The sequence below is a fragment of the Neophocaena asiaeorientalis genome, unplaced genomic scaffold (assembly GCF_003031525.2).
Source record: "Neophocaena asiaeorientalis asiaeorientalis breed wild unplaced genomic scaffold, Neophocaena_asiaeorientalis_V1.1 scaffold239, whole genome shotgun sequence".
NCBI lineage: Eukaryota > Metazoa > Chordata > Mammalia > Artiodactyla > Phocoenidae > Neophocaena > Neophocaena asiaeorientalis.
In genome coordinates, this window is record NW_020175103.1 from 488,420 (window position 1) to 515,970 (window position 27,551).

Below are 27,551 nucleotides of genomic sequence, written 5' to 3' on the forward strand. Positions count from 1 at the left end.
TTTAGAGGCGCTAGAGAAACGATGTTCTAAAACCCGCCCCTGATTCAGGTGGCTGCCTCCCGAGAGGCGCGCGGTCCTTCTCTGGCCTCTGCAGAGACCTCATGTGGGTTCTCCCGCACGGTGCGGGATGAATTAGTTGGACTTTCAGCAATATCTGAGGAACCAGGATTAAAACAGAGACCTGAAACTATGAGAAGAGGCCAGTCACGCAAATTAGGATGAAGAGGGAGCAGCCTCTACACAAGTGGAAAGAATGTGGCCAAATACATTTAAATATTTAGATGTAATGGACAAATTAATAGAACAATATGACGTATCAAAGTAGATTCAAGAAGGAATCGCAATTTTAAATAGTCTTAAACTATGAAATATTTTGAATTAGTTGTCAAGTCTTCCTTCTGAGAAAATTCCACATCCTTTCGTTTACCAGGGGCTTCTTTAAAATATTCAAAGAAGAAATAAATCTAATTAGACACAACTCTTCCACAGTATAGGACAAGAAAAGAGAGAAAGAAAAAAAATCCACAACTACTCTTGCTGAATGCTGTAATGAGCTTTTTCCCATGAATGTACCTCTTAAACAGCTTTATTGAGGCATTATTTTCTTAAAATAAACTGCATATATTTAAACTTATAGCTTGACATATTTATAACTCATGAAACCATCACTACAATAAAGGTAATGAACATAGACATCACCCCCAAACGTTTCCTCGTGCCCTTTTGTAATCCCTGTTTATATGTTGCTGGACTTTGTTTGCTCATATTTTGTTGAGTACTGTTGTGTCCATGTTTATAAGAGATATTGATCTATAGTTTTCCTATCTCATTATATCTTTGTCTGGTTTTAGCATCAGGGTAATTTGACCTTCTTTTCCAAATTTTAAAGAGTTTGTGAAGAATTAATATCAATTAAAAAATGTTTGGGAGAATTCAGCAGTGCAGATGTCTGGGCTTTTCTTTGTGGGTAATTTTTACTTAATCAATCTGTTTGCTTGTTATAGACTCTTATTCCACGCTAAATGCCTTTATCAGTCATCTACATCTTTGTAACAAACCTCACCTAAATTTAGTGGCTTAAAACAATAATTATTTATTTTGTTTGCAATTTTGAAGTTCAACCACTTGGGCTGTGCTTAACCAGGCAATTCTTTTGCTGGTTTTGCTTGTGGTCACTCATTGATTGCAGTCATCTGGCAGCTTGACTGGGACCAGATGGTCCAAAATGTTCCCACTCACAGTCTGGAGAGTGTGGCTGGGATGGCTGGGATGGCAGGGACTCACTCTCCACATGATTTTCCATCCTCTAGGAAGTTAGGTGGGATTTCTTCACATGGTGTCTCAGGGTCCCAAGACAACAAGAGGAGAAGTTGTAAGACTCTTGAGGCCATCTTGGAACTCTCACAACCTCACTTCCACAACACCATTACCACAGCATTCTATTGGCCAAAGCACAAGTTCAGCTCACATACAAGAGGGAGGGAAATAGACTCCGCCTCTTAATGGTAGCTGCTGCACAACCACATTGCAAAGGGACATGTAAAATGGCAGGAATTTGTGGCCATTAATCAATCAATAATTTATTATCTCATTTAACACTAAAAACAACACTCTGAATAGCCCCTATAGATATGTCTGTTGTATATCTTGGTAAGTAAGTTATCCACGATCACTTCTTTACCAGCGTTAATCTAAATTGGTCTGTGAGTCTTATTTCGAACCCACATGTACCTGGTGGGCAGCTCAGGGTAGGGCCGGGGAGAACGTAAGCACTCCAAAACGTAGCAGCAGATGAAAAAGAACTGATAGTGCTGAGCACTTGCGCACGGGCAATTATAAATCTTTTGTAAAGCCGGAGAGCTCCATGTCCGTGTCTCAGGATGACTCTGATAATGTTTAAGATCCAGGTGAGATTAAGTGACCCACACATAGGCTCCTGACTCAACTCATTTTCTGAGACTGAATACCTGTGTCTCCCATATATCTACAGGCAGCATGGACTTATAAATAAGCATCCTAGAGGAAGCCAGAGGAGTGGAGAAACGGAGGAAAGCAGGTTCAAGGACAGGACATTTTCCGCTGAAAGACTTGTAAGAAAAACCAAGATCGTCCGCATTTCACATAATTGACAAATCAGGCGTAGTTGAATACTGTGAACAGTCGTCTTGGCAAGTGTCAAATGATAAATTGCCAAAGTGTTGGAAGAAGGCAGGCACCACACTCAGCAGGATGGTACTTGTTATGCATGACTTTAAGAGAGAATTCTAAGACAAATCACAAGCGAGATGTAGGACGGAAATCACAACAGTTGATCTCTTCGGGGGTGGCCTCATATTTGGCCTGTCTCTTTGTATGGGCGGGAGAGTAGTAAAAGTTGCTCCAGGTGAGGCTCGAACTCACAACCTCGGCATCGCTCACAAGTGTACTGTCTTATAAGTACCGCGCGCTAACCGATTGCGCCACTGGAGCTACGTTAGGGAGATATAATTGAATATACTTTCACAGATGAAGACGGTATTTTTGTTAAAGATATTAAATATTATGAACAAAATGGCACCTTCTGATATGGGGCTTCCACAAATGGGATTAAAAGCAGCAATCAAGGCATCCCTGGTATTTGCCACTCTGCAGCCGTTTCCTCCCCGGTACAGAGACGCTGCCGGGGCTGAGCGTCGCAGTTATCTCTATCTTGATTTTCCGCTCAGATTCCCACGGCTTCTCTAAATTCAGACTGTTATTTGAAAGCATTTGAATGAAAAAAAAAATACATTGATTCCACAAAGGCAGGAAGCTTTCCACTTAGGAGTGTGTATTTCATCTGTAAGAAACCAGTGCATTTTCATTGCTTCCGGATTCCCGCGGACTTTCCATCTCAGCGGTTCTACTTTCTTGAGTTTCCCGTCTCCACTCTGAGCTCCGCTCGACTGACCTTTCATCTGCTTCAGATGCCACCTATCCCACCCCGACCCGATCACTCGCTGTTTTTTAACCTAAGAATGTTAAAATACGTTGTTATCCTGAAACATTCAGAGCTAATATTTCCTTTCGAAAAACCACTGTTATAAATGTGCAGATGCGATACATACAAAGGGAATGCAGAAAAACAAAAAGATAACTTGAACATTTTCTGACGTCTCATACTCAGAGAAATCTATTGTTTATATTTGTTGTAGTTCATTTCAAGCTTTTAGTGGGCGCGCTGTGAACCAGACCTGAGCCACAGCTCCATTTGTTACCTGGTCCCTATTACCTCCATTTTAACAGGGGGGCGGGCCATGATGACACTTGGGGTCTTTCCGTATCAATATCAACTTGGACCTTGTTTCCAACAGTCCTTGAAATATGAGAGTATTTCTCTTTCTTGAGTTTATGGTTATTGAGTAAATGCTCATAAGTCTCTTTAGGAAAGGAATGGGGGAATTATATTCTACATATTTGCAGTGGCACTGCAGGGTCCTCAGGACTTGGCTTCTCCTTTAGTCAAAAATTTCAGGTCTGAAAACTGGTTTAAAATCAGAAATTGAGCAAGGTATTGTGATTTTATTTTTAACTGGTGCAGCTGCCCTCAGTCTCCTGATTATCTATCCTCAATTTCTTCTAATTGTGTAGACAGTGATATGCTTGTTGACTGCCCATCTGTGTTGCTTCTAGGGATGCTGTATTTTATTAATTATCTCAAACACTCTGCAAAGTTGGCTACCACTCTGAAATTGTCTCTCATTACAGTAATTTTGCCCACCCACTCCTGGGGCATGCGCAAACACACACACACACACACACACACACACACACACACACACACACTCACGGATTCTGATGGTTGAGTGCTGCTATCTCTGGCCTGAATTATTTCCGGATCCTATAGTCCCCATTGCTGTCAGTGAAGTTACTTCTGTAGCAGAATCTCATACCATCAGCCCAGCGCCAGTAGAGGACACTCATCATAGAACTTCTCAGTGAGGCTGGTGCCCCTCTCCTCGGCATATTACTTTTTTTCTTTTTTTTTTTTTTTTCAAACAGAATGTCCTTTGGCCCTCTTGTGACACATTCACCTAGTGGGTTTTCCAGCATTACATGGTAAATCCAATAAATCCACTCTAGCATGCCCACTTTTCTGAGCTTTTGATCCCTGCTTTCTGCCATCAATCACGAGAGTCCTGGCATTCTTACCACATTTAGTGAGAGCCATTTCTTTTTCAAGCAGGAGAATCCTAATAGTATGTTGAGTTCTTGCCAGTGTGTAAAAATTCTGTACTTTTGGAGAATACTCCAGTATCAGTAAACTCTACTTCAGCTAACTTTGAGTTCTCTTCTTGATCCAGAACCCTTAGAATTTAGTTCTATATGGGAAAGACGCTGAGTGAGTGGCAGAGGCACGTGTTTGGCATAGGAGAGGTCTCTGCATTGTCTTCAAGGAAGAACCCTTAATAAGGAGGACTGGGCTACTTTTAAAAGGCTCAAAGGATCTTGGGAAATCTGGAGATTTAGATGTTCTAATGCATCCCACCAGATGTCTCCATTCAATGTCTCAAGGTTCTATTCTTTTCCAGTCAAGGCCATGACCTAGGCATAGAAGATAATCTAGTTTGAGAATTTAACCCACTTTGGAGTTCTACTATTCTTATGATTAAATCTTGGATCTGAACCTTAGCTTTTTATGCTCTTGAGTTGCAGGATATGAGAGGTTCTTTATATCCCATTATGGAGACACTCTGGCTTTCACAGTTAGCCTTTATTTGATGAGATATCATCCTCAGCCTTTAATCATCTTTTTCCAAGGCATCAGTTTCTTCTAATAGCAACGATACAATTCTATTATTATTACCAGCTCTCCCATATTTATCAAGCACCTGATACATCACACCTTCTTGTGCATATCCACCAGTATAGCATCTCAGTTCAGGTCTGGTGAAAGTTTTAAAAACTGCTACTTTGTGCCAGTGGCTGTTTGTGTTCCACCAATCCCCTCACTACCAACCAGATGGTGGGTAATTCAGCTTCAAAAATCTCATCTTATCATCCTCTTTCTCAGATCACTTTTGGTACTAACTATTGTAGGTTGGGTTCCCCAGAAAGACTCCAAGATGGGGATTTGCATTCAGAAAGTTTACCGGGGCACTACCTCAGGGTCGACGCCTGAGAAGCAATGAAGAGAATCAGAATTTATCAGAGGGAAAAATTGGGCTGCAGTACAAGTGCAAAAGGGCAATTGCCTACCCCTTGGGGGTCTCCACCACTGGAATGGGTCCTTAAGAATTGTCCTAAATTGAGAAGCCAGATCGTGGCTGTTATACCTCTCGTTGACCAATAATTGCATACAGGCTGCCCCTGGAAATGAAATGTGACCTTGACCTGAGACAATTCCTAAAGAGGGATGAGAGTTGAGAGCCATCAGGTAACAACCTTTCAAGGACCTGGGATGGTAAATCCTTCTGTCCAGGGGGTTCAGGTAATTTGGTCAATCCACCATCTGTGACAGTCACAGTGAGGAAGAAGAGAAAGGTATGACGAGTTTGAGCACAGGGTAGGATTTAAAAACCACCACACTGATCCCAGTTGCTACAGAAAACATTTTATTGGAGATAGGGTCAGGGCTGGTTCTGAAGCTGAGGAATCTAAGGTTGAGAGAGGAAGCCTGTCCTTCAAAGGGTGCTCTGCCCAAGTGTCACAATCTGAATACAGTAAAGATCAGACATAGGAAAGTTTTTGTAGGGTCCAAATTAGAAAGAGGCTCCAGGACCCACTATCGTGAAGATGCCCTTCCCTTCATGTGAGGCAACTTCCTGCTCCCACTAGACCTAGGGCTCCTACAGAAGAGTGACAGATCAGTGGGAGCAGGGGTGGGCTGGGTGTCACAGATAAAGACTGATCCGAAAATGTTTGGAAATTGACATTACATGTTTCTCCTGGGGAAGGAAATATGTTATGAAGTGGAACCTAGATTGTATGGCTATACATCCCATTGCTATTTCTACACCTTTAGGGTAGAGAGAGAAGGAGAAATCAGAATGTGTAGCAACGTTCTTTTTCAGGATATTGTGACAAACTGAACCTTCCTCATGGAAGGATGATTTCCCTTTGATGGATATGCATTATTAAATTTGTAACAGATGTGTGAGGATTTAGGGTTTCCATTCTGTTTTTTCTTCACCCACTTACTCTTGCAAGGGGAAATAGCAGTAGCCTTCTGAATATAAATCTACTTGGTAGAGAGTGGGAATTTTGGCACTATAGAGGTGATTTAGTCAAGTGGAGACCATTTAGGAAGAGAGTATAGTGAAAAGATGGAAGAAGCAGAATGGCTCCTGCCCCCAACTTGGTCTTCCTATTTGATTTTGAGCTGTTTCAGGTCTGCCAGAATATCTGACTTGACTGTACTGACTGGAGCCTGATGGAACCAGCGCGTGACAGGGACTCCATCAGGTCCCACCAGGAACTTTTCAAAATTCCAGCGGATGTCATGGGCCATGATGGGTTCCCAGGATAAATGTTTGATTGAGCCCATAAGTTCAGAAGGGTGAGGACAGGATTGCTGCAGCAGAGAGATGGAAAAGAGAAATGACTGTATCATTTCTGCTCTTGGATGATTCAGTCTATTTTCACCCACAGGTAATCTACTCCCTCTTATATCAAGATATTTTCATTTCCTCTGATTACTAATATATTCTCTGAATCACTAAGATACCAACTACCAAGAATGTTGTAGATATTATAGCAAAAGTCTATTCCCTCTTTCTGTTTCTCCCTGTGACCACATCACAAAATCCTGCTGCTATGAATAAGGTATGTCACCTCTCTAGCTTTCAGTTTCCTTTTCTGCAAAGTGAATGGTTTAGATTAGAATGTGGTTTCCCAGGTCTTGATGCTCCATGGGCCAGTAACATTTCAAAAATATCTTTTGGGACCAGTAGGAGTTCCAACATTTTGTTTTGTCAAATAAGAGAAAATTTTAAAAACATCATTGCTTCACCATTTAGTTTTTAAAAGATAATTATAAGAATAAATTACATATAGGTACTAATCTTAGAATAAAGGGTAGCCCTATAAATCAGTTGAGTTTATGAAATCCTCCTTATATTGTCCTATTTTTTCAATTTACTGAGAATATATAAAAATCTCAACATAGGCCAGCTTTGGCCCACAGTTCAGCATCTAAGAACACTGAACTCTGATGATCTTTAGAGGCCCGTTCAGCTCTCACATTCTCTATATCTAAGAGTCAGTGTTTCATATAAAGCACTTAATACATTGTATTATATCTGATTTCTATGTCATCCTCTCCAGTATGAAATCATCAAGGAATAGGGACTGTTTCTATTCATCTTTATACCCTTATTATTTAGAAAACTGCCTTATAGATAGCAGGCACTCAACAAGTATACCTTGAATGTATGAATGAACAAAAGAGAGTGGTCCCAGTGAAAGGTGACACTCTACACAACTCTCTCCACCACACAAAGCCAGAGCATCATAGATACTAACAAATTAAACCCCAATCCCTATGCTAATCTGGAGATCTCTTCCAAAGAGTCCAATCCCACCTCCAGGCAGGTGCCCTTGGATCCATTTCTACCACACCAATTTTATGCTAGGAATATTTGGGAAGAAGAGGCTTAGGTCAGTGATTAACTCACCTTCAAGAAGGTGAAGACTTTCTGCTCTTTTTCGCCATTCACATCCCCTTTCTCAAAAAGCTGGAAATTAGGTACATATCCTCCTCCTGGACGGACATACCTGCAATGAACCATAATGTTCCCAGGAAGCTCCAGAATGTATGAAAGAAAGTTATAATGGGGTACCAGAATTTGAGGTCATGAGAAAGGGGAGAGAGAGGTGGTGATATAGAAAACAGGGCTGGGAAGGGGAAATAAGGCCATTTTTAAACTTTGGGCTCCCTGATTCACTTTATTTTTCTCTATTCCACATCCTATCACTGTCTCCCCCTGCACTGTTTCTGTAGCAGCAATACCAGGAGCTATTTCTGTGCTCCTGGTCCTCCGTGGTCCGTCCAGTTCTCGCTTCCCAGAGAGGGGGAGAGAGTGTCTGACACTGCCAGACTCATATCAGCAGAGGCCAAAGTTAAAATCAGTTTGCAGATGCCCCTAAGCCTATTAACCCACTACCCATCCCAGAAGTCCCTAATATGGAAGTGCCTCTGGAAACAGAGGAAAGGTAGACAGAGACCCCTATAGGGTTTCAAGCAGGTACTTACTTCAGTCCCAGAGGATCTCTGAGTTCTCTCCTGGTTCTTGCTTTCCAAATTGGTTGCAGGGAAAGCCCAACACAACTAGGTCAAAGGGCTTCAGCTCCTCCTGAAGTGCGCTCAGTTCTATGGGTAGAGAAGGGACAATATGGCGGCCTGGCTAGAGAGCCTCCTTGTGTAGAGAAAGATCCTTAGAGATACCCAATTTACAGAGGAAAAAACCAGAGGCCCGGGGAAGGAAAAAAAAAAATATCTAGGTCAGAAAGACTGTTCGTGGCAGGGCTGAAATTAGATACTGGATCTCTAAACATGTATTCAAAATGTTATAGTGCAGTATTTCCCAAATCTGCAGCACATCAGAATCAGGTGGGGGCCTTCCTTTAAAAATAGGGATACCCAGGTTCCATTCCAGAAAAATTTCTGATTACATTCTTTTGAGATGGCTCCCCAGTCACCTTTATTATTCTAAAGCTCACCAGATCACTGCTGGTGGGATTGTAAAATGGTTTAAGTGCTATGGAAAATAGTATGGAGGTTTCCCAAAAAATTAAAAATAGAACTACCATAGATCAGCATTCCCATTTCTGGGTATATATGCAAAGAATTGAAAATAGGGCCTCAAAGAGATATTTGCATATCCATGTTCATAGGAGCACTATTCATAAAAATCAAGAAGTGGAAGCAACCCAAATGTCCATCAGTGGATGAATGGATAAACAAATGATTGAAGAACTGGCCTTCAAACAAATTCAGCCTTAAAATGGAAGGAAATTCTGTCACATGCTACAACATGGATGAACCTTGACGACATTATGCTAAGTGAAATAGACTAGTCATGAAAAAGACAAATACTGCAGGTAAGACAAATACTTTTGGTATCTAAAGTAGTCAAATTTATAGAAACAGAAGGTAGAATGGTGGTTACTAGGGGCTGGGGGGAAGGGGAAAAGGAGAGCTATTATTTAATGGGTACAGAATTTCAGTTTTGCAAGATGGAAAAGTTCTGGAGATTTGTTTCACAAGAATGAATATTTTTAACACTACTGAACAGTATTCTTAAAAATGGTTAAAATGGTAAATTTTATGTCATGTCTTTTTGTACCACAATTAAAAAATGAAAAGCTCATCAGGTGATTTTTAAACAAAACTGCGTTTAAACATCACTGCTCATCAGTTTGCCTTCCCTGGTTGGTTAATTGGTAGATTGAATCTTTCTTTTAAAAGGAAAAGACACACACAATGAGAATGTGCTTCTCTCCTCTGCACAAGCTGGTTCACCCTGGGTGGAGTGTGGGTAAATCTGACAGGGGCAAAGAGAACCAGAGAAATTCCAGGTTGAGCTTCCTGGTGTTCTTCAACAGTCTTCAGGATGTTAAAGATGCATTCTACCTAAAAACACTCATTGATATGCCAAAACACAAGCTTCCAACTGCCTTCTTCCTCAAGTTTTCCAATTTGTCTCCTCAGACTTTTGTAATTGTCTTCTTTGTTCACCCTTTCTGAGCTAGATATTTTCAGTCCCCTAGCAAACACTAACCAGTCCCACTCAGATTCTGCTCAGCAGTGGGGTCAACTGATGTCTCCTCTTAGTCCTTTATTTATTTTTATTTATTTATTTTTGCAATATGAGATTGCTTTCCTGTTTCCAAATGGTTCCTTAGTACCTTTCCCCACATCCTCCACTCTTGTCTTTAGTCACTGTAGGTAATCACTTCCTCTAGGAAAGAGACAATAAATTAGGAAACATGTCTACCAGTCCTTGAGTAGCTATTTCTCAGTTTCCTCATCTGTTATGTACAGAGTGGGAACTGAATAAATTGATTTTTAAAGTCCCTATAAACTGGTAAAATGAAGTATGGTCCAGTAGAATATTCTTCAGTCTTAAAATTAAGAGGGAGGAAATGGTCTGAACTCCAAGGTACTTTATTAATTTTAAAAAGCAAATTGGCAAATAGTATTTACAATATGTTATCAACTGGGGGAAAAGAAAAAAAAAGAATACTCATATATTTTGTAAACATGATAATATTGGTCATCTGAAGGGAGGGGAAAGAGGTGAAAAAACTTTTCACTCTAAACTTCTTTATTCCTTTAATTTTGAGCCTTGTGAATATATTACCTTGTCGAAATATAACATAATCAAAAATTTTAAATCAAAGTTCTTATTAGTTCAAATATAAGAAGTACATCTGTTTCTGAAAGAAAATAATCCTGTTCATTATTTATTGGCTTTCAAACAACAAGGCCTAAGATATGAGAAAGATAAAATTCTGCCCTGAGTCATGTACAGAGAGGGAAAAACTACACTTAAAGGAGGCATTGAGGTTGGAGAGGGAGTGTTCGCCTCTATTATGGCCTCCTCTACCAGCCCTTGCTCCAGTCAAATGTGCTCCAGGTATAAAGCCCCTTTCCCCTTTTCCCTGTCTTTGTAAGTTACATGTAAAACCCTGGAAAAGTCTCAAAAACATCAATCCTACCTCCTATATTTACCAAGGAGACTTGAATCTTCAGAGAGGCTCCTAGCTGTCAGATACATTATTGATTCTCCTGGAAATCTCAGGAGCAAAGCAGAGGCAGGACATAGGAAGGGGTCAACAAACATTTTCTGTGAAGGTCCAGATAGTAATTTCAGATGGTCTCTGACACCATCACTCATACAACCACTCAACTCTGCCTTGTAGCTTAACATCCATCACAGACAGTCTGTAAATGAATGAGCATAGCTATGTTCAATAAAATTTTGTTTACAAAAGTAGGCTGGCCAGATTTGCCCTGTGGACCATAGTTTACTGACTCCTGACATCAGGGAATAAAGTCACTTGATCATGAGTATTTACTTTGATACATAGAATTAGAATATAATTCCAACATGACTTAGAATATAATGAGCTGGAAAGTTTAGTCCCAAGGAGATTTGGTTATGAACTCTTACCAGAGTATTGAGCTGTCAGACCACAATAGGTGGCCACATTGACAAAAAGGACATGCTTGCCCGCATACTGCAAAGAGGGAGAAAGCAGAAGTCAGAGTCTTACAAGAAGGACTGAGGGCAAGATTTGGGAGCAGGACAGAAGGCTCCACCTTTGAGCCCTGTCCCACCCTCTCTGGTGGTCACTAACCTTCTCCAGCTTAGAATTTGACTGCACAAAGCCAGCTAGGAAAAGGGGGAAAAGATAGGAGGCCCTTAACTGTACAATCATGACTAGTATCTGTAGATCACTAGTCTGAGAGTCTGAGGTTGTCGGGTACCTGGCAGCCTTTTGATACCCTGTCAGGGACTAGCCCAAGCCTATGCAGGCCAGTTGCAGGGTGGCAAGGATTTCTGGGGCGTGAGTAGGGCAAGAGGACGTAGAATTCAAACCACGTCCTCACCTACACACACCTCCGTGAGCACTCAGTGCTCACTAGTGCGATGAGGAACCGGGACTCACATAAATTCTGGCAGAATTATGAAAAGGTGAGGGCAAGCACTCCACAGTCCTTGAAGACTATTGTCTATTTTTTCTGAGTGGATAGCCGTATCTAGGTGCAGACATCTCAGTAAAGTCACTGCAAAAAGGCATGACAGGGCTTCCCTGGTGGTGCAGTGGTTGAGAGTCCGCCTGCCGATTCAGGGGATGCGGGTTCGTGCCCTGGTCCGGGAGGATCCCACATGCCGCAGAGCGGCTGGGCCCGTGAGCCATGGCCGCTCGGCCTGTGCGTCCAGAGCCTGTGCTCCGCAACGGGAGAGGCCACAACAGTGAGAAGCCTGCGTACCGCAAAAAAAAAAGCATGACATAGACATTCCAAATACTAATCCTAATATTATTATGTAAGTTAAAATAAAATCAAATAATGGACCACATGTGATCCATTAGAAGGAAACTGGGCCTGAGGAAGGGAAAAATATTTGCACGTTAATATGTTCACTGTACAAGTGTTTACAAATGCTTTCATGTGCTTACTAGTCAGTAAGAAAAACCAAGCAGCCCAAGAGAAACACGGGCACCAGACAGTAAACCAAGTGGCATCTGTAGTAGGATACAATGTTCTCCCTTACCAAGAATTAAAGAGGTATAAAGAAGAATAGTTGCATTTTGCATTTATCAGATTGGCCAAAGTTCAAAAGAATGGAGGTGCCCAGTCTTGGTGTCAGTCTGGTATAGGAGGCTCTTACACGCTAGGTGGGGGCAGGGAGGACTACTAATAGCCAACAACTTTCTGGAGGATAATCTGCCATTTTGAATGCGATGCTTTTTTTTTAAGTAAATAACTTAAATTTTTTTTGGAAATAATTATAAATATATAGGAAGTTGCAAACACTCCTCTTAATCTCCTGGAAGCCCGAAGGGCCAAGAAGGATAATGGAAATGAGACTCAAGTTCCTCTTAGGATAAAAATGCTTTGCCTCTCAACCATCATAAGAACCCCCATCCATTCAGCAACAGTTTCCAGCCACTGCTCAATAGTCTCAGCCAAAAGTTTAGAATAGATGAGTTGATGATGCAGACCTGGAGCCCTAGGAATTGCTGAGTTTCTCACATAAATAACATATTTAAATCCCACCAACTTCATGGGGGGTGGGGGGACTGACCAGTAACCTTCTCTTGTCTACAATACAGTTTTACTTTCTGGACCTCAAGTGCTAAGGTTTGAGTTACTCATACTCCTAAATTCATGATTTGTCCTTGTAAGGTTCCTCTCTTGTTTTATTTATTATTCATACCCAAACTTCATTGATTTTTGATTCCTCTCTGCCTATAGGTAAAATGTTTAATATGCATAGTGTTCTTATTCTTGACACAGTTGTATATTCCTCATCAGATTATTAGCTCCTTGAAGTTTAAAAAATTATTTGGGTTTTTTTTTCCATTTAAATCTCAGATTTAAAGGGTAGAATTAATCAAACTTTTAAATTTATGGCACTTTATCATCATTAGGCTATGCAATGATTCTCTTCTTATATTAATTTAAAAAAATTTTTGTCCCCAATCCACTCCCATTTTCCTACCTCTCAGAGAGGAGGAGTGGCAAGGAAACAGTTACTACAAAATGGAAAGTTGGCAACATTTGTTCTGTTGCAACAAAACATTTGGTAAAACTGTTGCCTGATGACTTAGAAGGCAAAATGACTAAAACAAGGATGAATGCGGTTCCTAGGGCTTTGGAATTACAAGGGATGAATTCAGCAACTAACTGTGCTGTACCAAGATAACTAACAAAGAGATGTTGAAAAATATTTGGATTAGTTGAAGAGTATCGGGTTTGTTTGCCTTTACCACTCTTCCCACACTCTTCTTCCTCCTCCCACAGGATTTGGGCTGACAGCTCAGCTTTACTCCCACGTTTATTGAAAAGATAAATTCTTCCCCTCCAATTCTCAGTTCCTTTCCAACCAGCCCCCTCCTTCTTCCAGGTTCACGTAAAAAGCTGCCTCCCCTTCCTTAAAACTGAAGTCAGAGTAGGGTTTAATTCTTGCTTCTGGTGGAATCTGGGTATTCATTAATTCTCTTGGAAAACAGAAGATTTTTGTTATCCCAGATTTCTGATCTCTTCTCAGAGGCCTCTAATCTAGAGGGAGGAGCCCAAAACAATGACTGCTGGTCCAGCCACAAACCTCCCAAAGCCCTTTAGGGCAGCTATACAGGTTTTCTGCTTTGTGGCCCCTTCCCACCCACAGATACTTTGCCCAGCCACAGTTCAAGAACTAAGGAGATTAAAATATCAAGCCTCAAAAATAGTGTACTTCAATTCCTTCATCCTTCCCAGGATGTGTGACTTTGGGCAAGTTACCCTCTGTGCCTCTGGTCCCATTTGTGAAATTGGGAGAATAATATGAACTTCATTGGACTAATTTAAAAAATAAAGGAGATAATTCATTTAAACTCTTAGCACTGGACTTAGCCCAAGGTAAACACCCATCGTTAATTTAACAGATGAGGAAACTGATGCTCAAACAGAAAAACTGACTTATCCAAAGTTACGTGGAATAACACACTGCTTCTCCCTTGCTGTTATAAATTCCCTACTTTCTTAGTCACTTTATCTTTGCTCATCACACAATAACTAACTCCTAAAGTAGAAGAGAAAATTTCATCAGGTCAAGTGGCCTAAAATCTCTGCCTTCCCAAGTCTCTGTGTCCCATTGTCTTAGTTTCCCTGGAAACAAAAGCTCTGACCTGGAGAAGAAAAGGTTTAGGAGCTCATGCTCAGGAAGGGGCTACGTGGGGCCCCTTCCTGTCATGGTCTACCTGACTGTATCATATAACTGCTGCCTTCTCTTCATACCTTCTACCAGAGCCACATGTCAAATTCCTGTTATTTCCCTTCTGGAATGCTGAAATAATTTCCTACTTGTCATGTGTTCTCTCTTCCAAGTTCTTCCCCTTCAATGCTTTTTTTCCTTCACCTGCTGCCACTGGAGCTGCTGAACACTTGTCTGATGATATCCCTCCACCGATAGTGAGCCAATAAGGCTAACTAATTTATTATAGCATCAAATCCAGAATCTCCAGCATGGTATCCAAATTGCTCCTGATGCGACCTCAGCCTCCTTCTCAATCTTCACTCTCAGTAGCTCCTCCTGTGAATCTCATTCTTCAGACAAGCTAAATACTCTCCATTCCTTGAAACACTTTGGATTTAGGTTCTTGATCTTGGAGGTCAATTACACTGATTACTTGGGGATTCCACCTTCCCTGCCCCAAATTATCTATATATTTATTTCCATTGAAAGGACAGGGACGGCTTCCCTGGTGGTGCAGTGGTTGAGAGTCTGCCTGCCGATGCAGGGAACACTGGTTCGTGCCCCGGTCCGGGAAGATCCCACGTGCTGCGGAGCGGCTGGGCCCGTGAGCCATGGCCGCTGAGCCTGCGTGTCCGCTGAGCCTGCGTGTCTGGAGCCTGTGCTCTGCAACAGGAGAGGCCACAACAGTGAGAGGCCCACGTACCGCAAAAAAAAAAAAAAAGAAAGAAAGGACAGGGAATGTAATTTTATCAATTTTTACGAAACAAGATTTTAGGTTTGAAATGTTTGTCACCTGAGCCATAGATTAAGTCTGAAAACCAGTCCAGATTTAAATTAAACAATAAGAACTGCCACTTCCTGACTTTAAAAATCCTGTAACTGCTAATCGTCCATAATCTTAAATAGAATGGCAAAAATCAACATGTCTCAAGCACTACCTATTTTCCCCAGTCGGACTCCAGTTTTTCCTCCAGGTAGGTTTCTCATGAGGATAACTTTCTTGCCCATAGCTAGTGGGTGGCAGTTTAAAGTCAGATAAAGCCTTTCAGACTCTCTGTCTTAGCCTCTGTTAATGACTTAATCCTACCTAAAAATCAGCACCAAGTTTCTTGTGTTAGTTCCTTTGATCATAGAGGAAACAGGTTCAGTTTTTTTCTGAGATGTAGTCCACCTCTTCATCCCAGATTCAATCACAGCCTCTACAACCACCCAAATATGATTTAGAGATTTTTGTCCACCATTTAGTTTTACTTGGATATTTTCCCTGAATTTGATAATCTCCATTGGCATCTGGGATCCCCATTCAGGTCTCCAGGATTTTCCTGTGTTGCAAGTGTGGGTTACAAGTGTGAAATGTAGGAGCTACTCCTAAGTCTGCCATTTTAAAGTTATATTGCTTATGTTTACATAGAATTTGTAGTTGACAAATCTTCACATCAAGGATTTCATTTAGCCTTCACAATCAGCCAGTTAAAAAAGTAGAACAGGCATTATTTGCTCAGATTTTCAATGGAAAAGTGAGGTTCAGAGAGGGGAAGTGACAAGCAAAGTCTCATTAATAGTGTAGACCTAGACCATAAACCAGAGGTTTTATTTCAAATCCATTTGTCTCTCTACTCTAGGTTCAACTCCCAATCAAATATACGTTTGGAAATGAAGGGAAGTTCTAGAGAGACCACTGTCCTTTTGCATTTAATTTTCATCCTCATGTGTTCTTAACCTTCTGACCTCCTTCCCCAAACATGATAAGGAAGCTCATTTCTGGTCCAGGCTGATTCTGGCCCTGAGCCTTCACTGAAACAGCTGGTCCTGACTCAGATTTTCTGAAGTGTCTGTCACTCATGCCAAGCTTTCCTCCTCCAACCTGCTACAGGAAGAATTCTGCTTCTTGGAGGTTAGGGGAGGGGGACAGGGGGAGGCAGTGAGAGGAAGGATGTATACTCCCTTAGGCAGTGTTCTTGTCTGTTCAGTCTTAATGGGCTGGGGGAGGGCGTGAGAGAGAGAGCTCTGTGTCCATGCACAACCACAGGAATTTGAGTAACCCACACCATTCAAACCCAGATGCCCTCCCACCTGGAAATTCTCCAGTCTGTGTCTCAGGCCCTTGCTGCTCCCAGAGAAAGAATAAATATGCCCATTTCACCAATACACGTTGCAAGCCATCACCAACTCAATACAACTGTGGGACATTGAGAAAATATAAAAATCACCAAAGTCCCTTCTAAGGCTGACATTCTTAGTTTATTTTATCAGTTTTGAACGATTTTGGTCACCTTTAAAACTGATTTGATCAGTTATTACCCCTAGAAGATTGGGAAACGAGAGTAGGAAGCCAGAAATTTTACAAATTTTAAGCTCTAATGTGTCTTATGGTTCGTGTTTCCCAGGCCACAACTGTATACATGAGAAGAAGATGCTCAGTAAAGTGGAGAGACTGCCTCATCCAAGTCACAAGGCCAGGGCTAGACACATCCGCAACTCTGCCCCTACAACAGTCTCTATCCCTGTTACAGTCAGATCAGATTTAGAACAACTAATTTATCCAATAGTTCCTAACCTGAATTTATAACTTCTCTTTCAAACCTGGGTTCATTCAAGGTTCATGTTTTGATGTTGATTATGTCTTTTTTGTATCTTTTATTTTAAATCTAGAACAATCCCACTGTTTCTCATTTATGGCATTTTTGAAGTTATAAGTCCAGTTGTCCTGATAAATATCCCACATTTTAGTTGTCTAATTTTTTCCTCACAGTGTCATTCTTCCCCTACACAGGCAGACCTTGTTTTATTGCACTTCACTTTACTGCACCTTTATAAATTGAAGGTTTGTGGCAACCCTGAGTTGAGCAAGTCAACTGGCACCATTTCTCCAACAGCATTATTTTTTTAATTAATTAATTATTTTTTTTAATTTTTGGCTGCATTAGGTCTTTGTTGCTGCACGCGGGACTTCTCTACTTGCAGTGAGTGGGGATTACTCTTCCTTGCGGTGCACTGGCTTCTCATTGCGGTGGCTTCTCTTGTTGCGCAGCATGGGCTCTAGGCGTGTGGGCTTCAGTAGTTGTGGCATGTGGGCTCAGTAGTTGTGACTCGTGGGCTCTAGAGCGCAGGCTCAGTAGTTGTGGTGCACGGGCTTAGTTGCTCCGAGGCATGTGGGATCTTTCCGGACCAGGGCTTGAACCCATGTTCCCTGCATTGGCAGATTCTTAACCAGTGCACCACCAGGGAAGTCCCGGCATTATTTTTTAATTAAGGCATGTACATTGTTTTTTTAGACATAATGCTATATTAAACACTTAATAGCATAGTATAAACATAACTTTTATACCCACTGGGAAACCAAAAAAAAGAAAGTTTGTGTGACTCACTTTATTGCAGTGGTCTGGAAGGAAGCAAACCCACAGAATCTCCAAGGTGTGCCTATATTTCTTGTTTTGGAAGTGAGGTCAAAGACGTGGATGGACTAGAATTTTGTGAATGTTATAGTCATCCCTGAGTATCTGCCAGGGATTGGTTCCAGGAGCCCCTACAGATACCCAAATCTGCGGATGCTCAAGTCCCTTATATAAAATAGCACAATACAACTGATACAGTCGGCCCTTTGTATCCACGTGTTTTGTATCCATCGATTTAACCAACTGCAGATGGCTGACTGTATAAGGTAGGAATAAAGTTTTAATTTCTTTTCCCATGGATATCCAATTGAATCATCACTATTTATTTAAAAGGCCATCCTTTATTTTTCTATTACTTTGCATTGTACTTTGTCATAAATCAAGAGTCCTTATAAACACAAGTCTATTTCTGAGCTCTCTATTTCTTTCCATTGTTCTATTTGTTTATTCTTAAAACAGACAACGTTTAATGTACCTTTGTTTTCATTGAACAACCTTTTATTGAGCTTTTACTATGTGCCACACATGTTTAAAAAACAAAGGCTTTATAAACATGAAAGCTTAGTTTGTTCTTTTTCAATAAACTGAATCAATTGAAAGCAAGCTCTTTGTTCCCAAGAATGAGTTATAATTTAGCTGCTTCATTTTTGTCAGTAGAATGCCTACTGAAGTAAAAAATCCCGAAATAAAAGGAACCAATGATGAAATTATTTCTGTCACTGATGATAGTGAAAATGAATTTATAGATATTGATGAGGATCTTTTAGAAGTAGAAACATTTACACAGGAGGAAATGGATATATACGCATCAGACTATGAAGGTCATAGTCTTTTGTTTGACCTTACTAATTTGATATTGGTGACTGATTATCTGAGATAACTTAGTCTTAAATCTGAATAGGCATGTTTATAATAGCCTAAAGCCAAATATTTAAAGAGAACTTAATATTTATGAAATGCTAAGCATGTTTAATGTCGATTTTAACATATAGTTTTAAAAATGAATTTTGATATTTTATGAAGCAAGTTCTCCCACCTTCTTCAAAAGTGTCTTGACTATTTTTGTCCATTTGCACTTACACTTAAGTTTCTTAAGCACCTTTTCCAAATTCCTCAGAAATGTCTATTAGGATTTTGGTTGAGATTGCATTGAATCTATAGAATAGTTTAGGTAGAATTGACATTTTTACAGTGTTTACTCTTCTAATCCATTAAGATAATATACCTCAGAATTAATTTAGAGCTCTTCAAAACTGTGCCAGTTAAGACATATTTCTCATCATAAAGATCTAGTACATCTTTTGCTGAGTTTACTGCTAGGTATTTGATTATTTTATGTAGTTTTAAAATTAAGTTTAATTTTTTAATGGTTTCTGAAAATATATAGATATAATAAAATTTGTATTGATTCTTTTATCTAGCAACTTTGCTAAATCCACATATTATACTAATTTATTACTAGTTTCTTTTTAAATTATATGTTCATAAGGTATGCTAATGGTAGTTTCATTTGTTTCTAATCTTTGTACATTTAATTTCCTTTTTTTGCCTTCAATTTACTGGCCAGGTTTGCCAATACATACTGAATTGAATTGAAGTAGTAGTAGAGACATTCTTTCCTTGAATATTATTTCAAGGGGTAATGATTAAATATTTCACCATTAAGTATGATATTTGCTGTAGACTTGTGTTAGATACTCTTCATCAGGTTGAAAAGGTCTCTTGTATTCTTAGTTTGCTGTGAGTTTAAAATATGAGTTGTTGATCTGAAACAAATAGGCTGCCAGATATTTCTCCAGCAAAGATGAGTTTATTCAGGATGAGCAGAGAATTGCATTTCAGGGTCTGCAACCGTGGTGAGCCACGTGTAAGTGCCCACAGGCAAGGAAAGAGACCACTTTTACAGAGAGGAAAAGGAAGTTGGGAGGGCTACAGTAAACAAAGAATCCATGACTTTTCATTGGTTGAGTTCAATTGCCAGAAAAGAAGTTTTTCTTCTTCCTGTTGGGCTCTGCTATGGTCACAGACTGTGAGAGCTCCCCCTTCTGGTCGCCTAACTCTATTGAGGTTTCTGTTTATTAATTTTTTATAGATTGTATAATTATATGTTATATCACTGGTATATTTAAACATAAATAGATATTACCTATCTAAATATATAAAGAGAAAGATGTTTACATGGTCAGTCTTAGTAATACATTTACTGTGATGGTTAATTTTTTTTTTTGGTACACGGGCCTCTCACGTTGTGGAGCACAGGCTCTGGGCGCGCAGGCCCAGTGGCCATGGCGGCATGTGGGATCTTCCCGGACCGGGGCACAACCCGTGTCCCCTGCATCGGCAGGCGGACTCTCAACCACTGCGCCACCAGGGAAGCCCTGTGATGGTTAATTTTATGTGTCAATTTGATTGGACCATGCGTTGCCCAGCAAGCAAGAAATCTCTCTCTTTCTGCCTGTCTTTGAATTGGTCTTCTGTCTTTGGATTCAGACTCAGAGTGGAACTTATACCATCAGCTCTCCTGGTTCTCTCAAGCCTTCAGACTCAGATTAGAACTATACCATTGACTATCCTGGGTCTCCAGCTTGTTGACTGCAGCTTCCTGACTTGGGACTTCTCAGTCTATAACATGTGAGCCAGTTCCCTATAATAAATCTTTTTAGATACAGAGCTAGATAGAGAGCTAGATAGATAGATCTAGTATCTATTTATCTCTAGAAAAAAGAACCAATAGAGATAGCTCTACCTCCTTATCTATCTCTCTCCTATGGGTTCTGTTTTTCTGGAGAACCCTGACTAATTTCCTTGCATATGCTTGTCGTTGGGTGGATTGGTGTTTTCTAGTTTGTCCTTACCAAGAGGTAAGGACAAGCTGTTTACGCTGTTAAGACCATAGCTTAAGGTAGGCAGACTCTTACTGAATAGACCCTAGGACTTGGTGTCTGACCCTTGTGGTAGAATAAAAATTAAATATTTTCTCTTTGTCCCCACTTCCTGGCACAGAGCTTCTTAAAGCTGTTGAAATCTCCTGAGTGGGATGCGTGCTAATGAGAAGACTGGTGGCTGGGGGCTCCTGCATAACTTCAGGATGCAAGCTGCTAGTCAGGAAGACCAAGTCATAATTAGAGAATTGGAGCTTCCAGCCCTGCCCTCTCTCCAGGGAATGGAGAAGGCCTGGAGATTGAATTCAATCACCAGCGGTCATTGATTTCATCAATCATGCCTTTGTAAGGAAACCTCCATAAAAAACTCTAAATGACAGGGTTTGAGAGCTTCCTGGTTGATAAACACTGGAAGCATTGGGAGGGTGACATACCTGGAGAGGGCATGGAAACTCCATATCCGCACATCCCCCCATACCTTGCCTTGCATTTCTTCCATTTGGCTGTCTCTGAGTTACATCCTTTATAACGTACCAGTAAATGTACGTAAAGTGATTTCCTGAATTCTGTGAGTCATTCTAGTAAATTATCAAAAGTGAAGAGAGGGTCGTGGGAACCCTCAATTTATAGTTAATCAATTAGTAGATGGGTGCCCCCATGCTGGGATTTACAACTGGTCCCTGAAGTGGGGGCAATCTTGTGAAACTGAGCCCTTAAAATGAGAAGAGTTGGGAGTTGGTGTCAGAATTGAATTGAACTGTTGAACACCAAGTTGGTGTCTGGAGAATCACATACCCCCTACATGCAAGAGGCCTTCAAATCAGAAATTCAACTCTACCTGGAGAGATATTAGCCCTTCATGAGAAAAAAATGTTATTAGTGTTCAGTTTCTTTTTCTGCACAATTGGCTTGGTAGTGCGTTACCGTCTTGTCAGTTCTTAAGTGCTCTATGAGAAAGATTAGACTACAGACAGAAAGAGAGAAGGCAATGTGACCATGAAGGCAAAGATTACAGTGATGCAGCCGCAAACCAAGGAGAGCCAGAAGCACAAGAAACTGGATGAGGTAAGAAACAGATTCTCCCCTAGAGTCGCCACTTGATTTGGTCCAGTGAAACTGACTTTGGACTTCTGATCTCTAGAGCTATGAGAGAATAAAGGTTTGTTCTTTTAAGTCACCAGGTTTGTTTGTGGTAACTTGTTACAGCAGCCAAAGGAAACTAATATGGATTTCGGTACCTAAAAGCAGGTGATACTGTAACAAATACCTAAAAATATTGATGTGGCTTTGGAATTGGATAATGGGTTGAGGCTGGAATAATCTTGAAGGACATGATAGGAAAAGCCTAGAATGCCTTGAACTAACTGTTGGTAGAAATATGATATTAAAGGATGCTTCTTGTAAGGGATCAGAAGGAAATAAGGAACACGTTATGGAAAATATAAAAAGAGGTTTGTGACTCCTTCCTGGCATCACTCCAACCTCTAGCTTCAATTGTTATATCTCCTGTCTTCTATAGTAAAATCTCCATCTGCTTTCCTCTTATAAGAATACATGTGATCGTATTTAGGGCCCACCCAGATAATCCAGGATAATCCATTCATCTCAAAATCCTTTACTTAGTCACATAAGCAAAATCTTTGACATATAATATAACATTTACAGGTTCCAGGGATTAAAATATGGTATCTTTGGATGTTATCGTTTAGGCTACTACATACTTTGGATTTTGGATCAGAACACACTTGAATGTGAGTCCCAGTTTGACACAGATCTGTAACTTAGGGGAATTATTTCTACTTTGTATTCATAACATTATTTATAAAATGGAGAAAATATTAACCTTATGGCTATTTTGGTAATGATTAAGAAAATCTATAGAAATATGCCTGATACAGAGTAAGAAGGGAGTCAATACGTGTTAGTTCTCCTCCTTCATACTTTGTTCTTTATCTCCCATCTCCCTTTATCACTACCTTATTTCTTCTCTATTTCCTCCCCCATTCTGTCTCTGGGAGCAAATTCCTCCTAGCATCACTTGTTTCTACTGACTTATCCTCCTGAGGTCGTTGTCCAGGGAATACAAAGAGTTGGCCCTGAGATCTGTTGAGAAGTGCAGGAACCTACCAGCTGGTGTTGAACCATTCGAAGTAAGGATCATCTAAACTGCTTCTGAGCTTCCACTGCAGGGAACACTGGTTCTAAGATCCTGCTTGACACGTGGCGTGGCCAAAAATAAATAAATAAATAAATCAAGTGGGAGAAGTCAAACTTGACTCACGTCTGTCAGTTGCCCCTAACTTGGTCCAGTGACAGAGGCTTTCCAAGGTCAGAAGTGTCGATTACTCTACTTTCTGGGCCTCTGCCTTTCCATACATGAATTAAGGAAGCTGCAATACTTGAGCACTACAATTTTAGAGTTTGCTGAGGCAATACTCTCACTTCTCAGTCTTCGCAAGGTGAAAATTGGTCAAATTAGATAAACAAGAGACCTGAACATATAAAAGAACATATTAAAAGGAAATATTAAAAGATTATTAAATGTGAAAGGACTTAAAGCAGTCATCTTTTAGTCCAAACTCCTACCCCCAGGTTAATTGTTGGATTGTGGTTTGCAGTATTTGATGAGATGGCATAGTCTTTCCTTCTGAGGGAGGAGCAAGGCCTGAGTTACAGAAACTTTGGGACTATGCCTTATTGGGGGATGCCTGGTTCTGTGGCCAAATAAATTGCTTAGCTCTTGCGGGTGCTGTGGGTGTCTCAGATGCCCGTGGCTGTGCATGGACACAGTGGCACTTCCCTGGTACATTAAGGTGGAAATAATAGATACAGGCCCTACCTGGGAAAGTATACATTCTTCTTTACACATTATCCCTTTTGTCTCACCAAACCCTAGAATTATTTCTTGGAGCAGATGAGGATGGAAGCTTTGGCAATAGTGGCAGAGCCTACAGGAATACTTTGCTTCAGGGCAAGTTGCCTTAAGGAAGACATTAAGGGCCACAGCCAGCCTGGATCTGAGGTGTCCTCAAGGATGAGGCAATAGTAGACACAAACATGGATAAAAATGTTACAAAAAAGGAAACTACACCATACATCATTCACCTTGTTACCAAGTCCAAGCTCATACTGCTTGTCACACAACAGGCCAATAAGTCGAGAAACAAGGTGTTGGGGCAAGGAATAGAGACTTTATTCAGAAAACCTGCAAACCAAGAAGATGGCAGACTAATGTCCTAAAGAACCATCTTGTTTGGGTTTGAATACAAGCTTCTGTTATGCTACAAAGAGAGGGAAATGGGAGGAAGTGAGGTCAAGAGGTGACGAGTTGTTGCAGACTTCTTGGTGCCAGCCAGATCTTGGAGGGGACGTGGTCATCGTTTGTTCTTGAGTTGTTCACTGTAGGGTTGGCCATGATGCTCCTGTAAATCTTCAACAAGACAGATGTTATTTCCTGTTCTGCAACTCCTTATCTCTATGTGGATGAGTGGTCACCAAGCAAGGGAAAATTATCTTTCTAATGATTAGTATACCTACAAGCTAAGCAAAAGTAGTTTAGCTTTAAAGGTTAAGCATGGGAGGTGGAGCTTCTGGAAGGGGACTATTCTGTATACTTCAAGCTACAGGCCACATTCAATTTATGATTAACATGCCTATGTACAGAGTTAGCAAGGCTGGGCAGGAGGCAATTAGCTATAGAGCACAAAGGCTACAACTTAAAGAAATAGATTCAATATGGAGTCAGGTTAGTTCTTCCCTGTTACAGACTCAAATTCCCACTATGTGTAGTTAATGGATTTAAGGAAGTCAAAGGCGATTTTAAAACAAACAAAAGAAAGTTAGATTTGAAGTCAAGTGACTCTCTGGCAGTCCAGTGGTTAAGACTCTGTATTCCCAGTGCAGGGGGCACGGGTTGGGGAACTAAGATCTCACATGCTGCATGGTGCGGGGGGGCGGGGGAAATCTTACTCTCCTGAGTTATTTCTACTCTGGTAGTGAGGGCAAAATGAAAAATATCATTTACAGTATGGAATGGCATTACAAAATTGTGGCAGATCTGCAATTAAAGTCTATGTCTTTCCTTTGCAAAACAGAGAAGAAAATCCCTGGAGTCCAGAGAAGAAAATCCTGGAGTCCTGAGAGGAGGGTCCATGTACCTAGGGAGATAGATTAAATCCGAAAAATATTTCAGTTAGAATCAAGCAGAGGCTTGAATCTCTAAGTTGAGGTTCAGGTAAATAAAGAAATAGTTTCATTCTGGAACTAAGGTGAAGGCCTGTATGGACGCAATAAAGAATTTTGTTTCCTTTACAATCAAAGAAACTGAGAATGAAAGAACTTTATGGTGAATGTGGGGTAGACATAAGGCAATGGAAGAAACTTGTCGGAAATCAGAGAGCACTCAGTTCTTATCTCTGAACTGAGACTTATTTACAGGAATTAGTTTCCTAGGGCTGCCATGACAAAGTGTCACAAATTAAGTGGCTTAGAACTATTGAACTGTATTGTTTCACAGTTTGGGGGGCTAAAGTCTGAACTCAAAGTGTCACCACGGCCATGCTCCCTCTGAAACCTGTAGGGAAGGATCCTTCCTTGCCTCTTCCAGCTTCTGGTAAGCCCAAACATCCCCTGGCTTGTGGCAGCACAACTCCAATCTCTTTACGTACTTTACAAGGCCATCTTTTTATGAGGATATCAGTCATATTGGATTAGGTGTCCATCCTACTCCAGTTATGACGTCATCTTAACTAATTACATTGGCAAAGATACTACTTTCAAATAAAGTCACATTCTGAGGTCCTGCAGGTTAGGATTTCAATATACCTTTTGCGGGGGAATATAACTCAGCCCATAACATCCTGTGACCTTGTACAAATCATTTCTCTTCTTAGGAGTCCTGTCTATGTCATCTAAACTGCTTGGGTCAAAGAAATAGTGATTGAGACAAATTGATATGAGTCTCCCATCCTCTTCTGCCCTAGCCCTAGGCTATTTGAGAAAGGCAGTGAGACTGACTCTATGGCTTAAGTTCAAGCCCTCATCAAGCTCACTAGACCCCTGATTTGTGACTCAGGCCTCAGAGAGTTACCTCTGAGGTCTTGTTTGATAATTGTATCCCATCATTTTGAACAAAAACATGCAATTAAGGTGTCAAAAAATCTTTCAGGAATGATCCCAAAGTACTGGCCAGATTTTACCTAAAATGTCAAGAATCAACACCTAGATAGGTGGATTTTGAGTGATGAAGACAGTTCAATCTGCCAGAAACATAACATTTATGGAGGGAAGGGTACACCTGAAAATTTAACTAATGTCAAATCAGGAAAGATGAGTGCCCCATGGGAGAATTTCAGATTGAAAGTGTAAGAATTAGGGAGGAATCAAAGTATTTTAAATATGAGCGATGTCAACAAAACTGACCTTTAGAAAAGTCATAGAATAGAAGCAAAGTGTGGAGGAAGAGAGACTGGAGAAGATCTGGGAAGTATGGGAAGGAGGAAATTTCCCTCTATCCCTCTTGAGTTATTGTGGCTAGACTCATAATAAAATCAACACAAGACAGATTAACAGGAGAAAAAGAAACAAATTTTAATTTGTGTGCAGGGAGGTCTTATAGAAATGGGTCCCCAGAAGTGGTCAAAGCAGGCAGCTTTTATACTTTCTAGACAAAGACCAATAAATATGTGAGGACTTGACAAGACAAAGAAACTTAGGCTTTGGGTGCTTAATTAGTGAAAAATCTAAACAGAGTTTGGGCTTGGGGTAGTAAATTGAAGAAGTAACAGGGTTTGTTTATACAGCTTCTCTGCCCAAATTCCCTTTCTCTGGTGATAAACATGTCCTGATGCCTCCAGACGCAGGGAATGTACCTTTCACATGGGAGATTTATTTCCTGCTTTCAGGGAGACAGAGAGGAGGGTCAAAGTGTCTCTCTTGCGTCAATCATTTCTTAAGTAACTAATTCAAAATAATCAACATGGCATTAAGGCATATAAATATATATATATTTTAAACAACAGCAATTTATTTATTTACTTTTGGCTGCGTTGGGTCTTTGTTGCTGCGTGCGGGCTTTCTCTGGTTGCAGCGAGCAGGGGCTACTCTTCATTGTGGAGCGCAGCCTTCTCTTTGTGGTGGCTTCTCTCATTGCGGAGCGTGGACTCTAGGCGCCCGGGCTCTAGGCGCCCGGGCTGCAGTAGTTGTGGCATGTGGGCTCAGTAGTTGTAGCTCACGGGCCCTAGAGCGCAGGCTCAGCAGTTGTGGCGCAGGGGTTTTGTTGCTCTGCGGCGTGTGGGATCTTCCCAGACCAGGGCTCGAACCCGTCTGCCCTGCATTGGCAGGCGGATTCTTAACCACTGCACCACCAGGAAAGTCTGCCATTAAGGCATATTTTGGGGTGGCCCGCCCTGGCCTCAACGGAAGTGAAGAGACAAACTAAGGGATGAAAGCAAAGCTCCTGGAAGGAGCTAATAGGGATGTGAACTATGGCTCCAGAGGAGGAGTGAAGGGGAATTGTAGCCCTGAAATACCTTCAGGGGGATCAGGGACATGAGATGTCTGCCCCTTTCCTCCTGCTCAGTGTGTGCTCTGTACCTTCACTTCTCATTACTGGAGGCCAGGACCCAGGGTGCTCAAAAACTTAGGAATATTGGAATAGGAACATGGGAAGTTGGGGTTTTATACTATTTAACTTACTGATAAGGTCTATTCAGAAGTGTCTCCTCACCACTCAAGGGCTAGTTATTGCAAGATGAGCAAAAGTAAATCGCCTCAGACATTGAAGATTTAGTCACAACAACTGATGATCCATGTGGAACCAGAGCAAGGGTTCTATGGTAAGAATC

General features: G+C 40.9%; 1 non-coding gene and 1 pseudogene across 1 annotated transcript; both read right to left on the reverse strand.

Annotated features, from left to right (window-relative positions):
* Nucleotides 1-2,375: 2,375 nt before the first annotated feature.
* On the reverse strand, nucleotides 2,376-2,469 carry TRNAI-UAU (transfer RNA isoleucine (anticodon UAU)). Its single transcript has 2 exons — nucleotides 2,432-2,469; nucleotides 2,376-2,411 (listed from the first exon to the last, which is right to left on the reverse strand). It is a non-coding gene; the product is annotated as a tRNA-Ile (tRNA).
* A 3,856-nt stretch (nucleotides 2,470-6,325) lies between these two features.
* Nucleotides 6,326-11,403, reverse strand: LOC112412575 (epididymal secretory glutathione peroxidase-like; annotated as a pseudogene).
* Nucleotides 11,404-27,551: the final 16,148 nt, after the last annotated feature.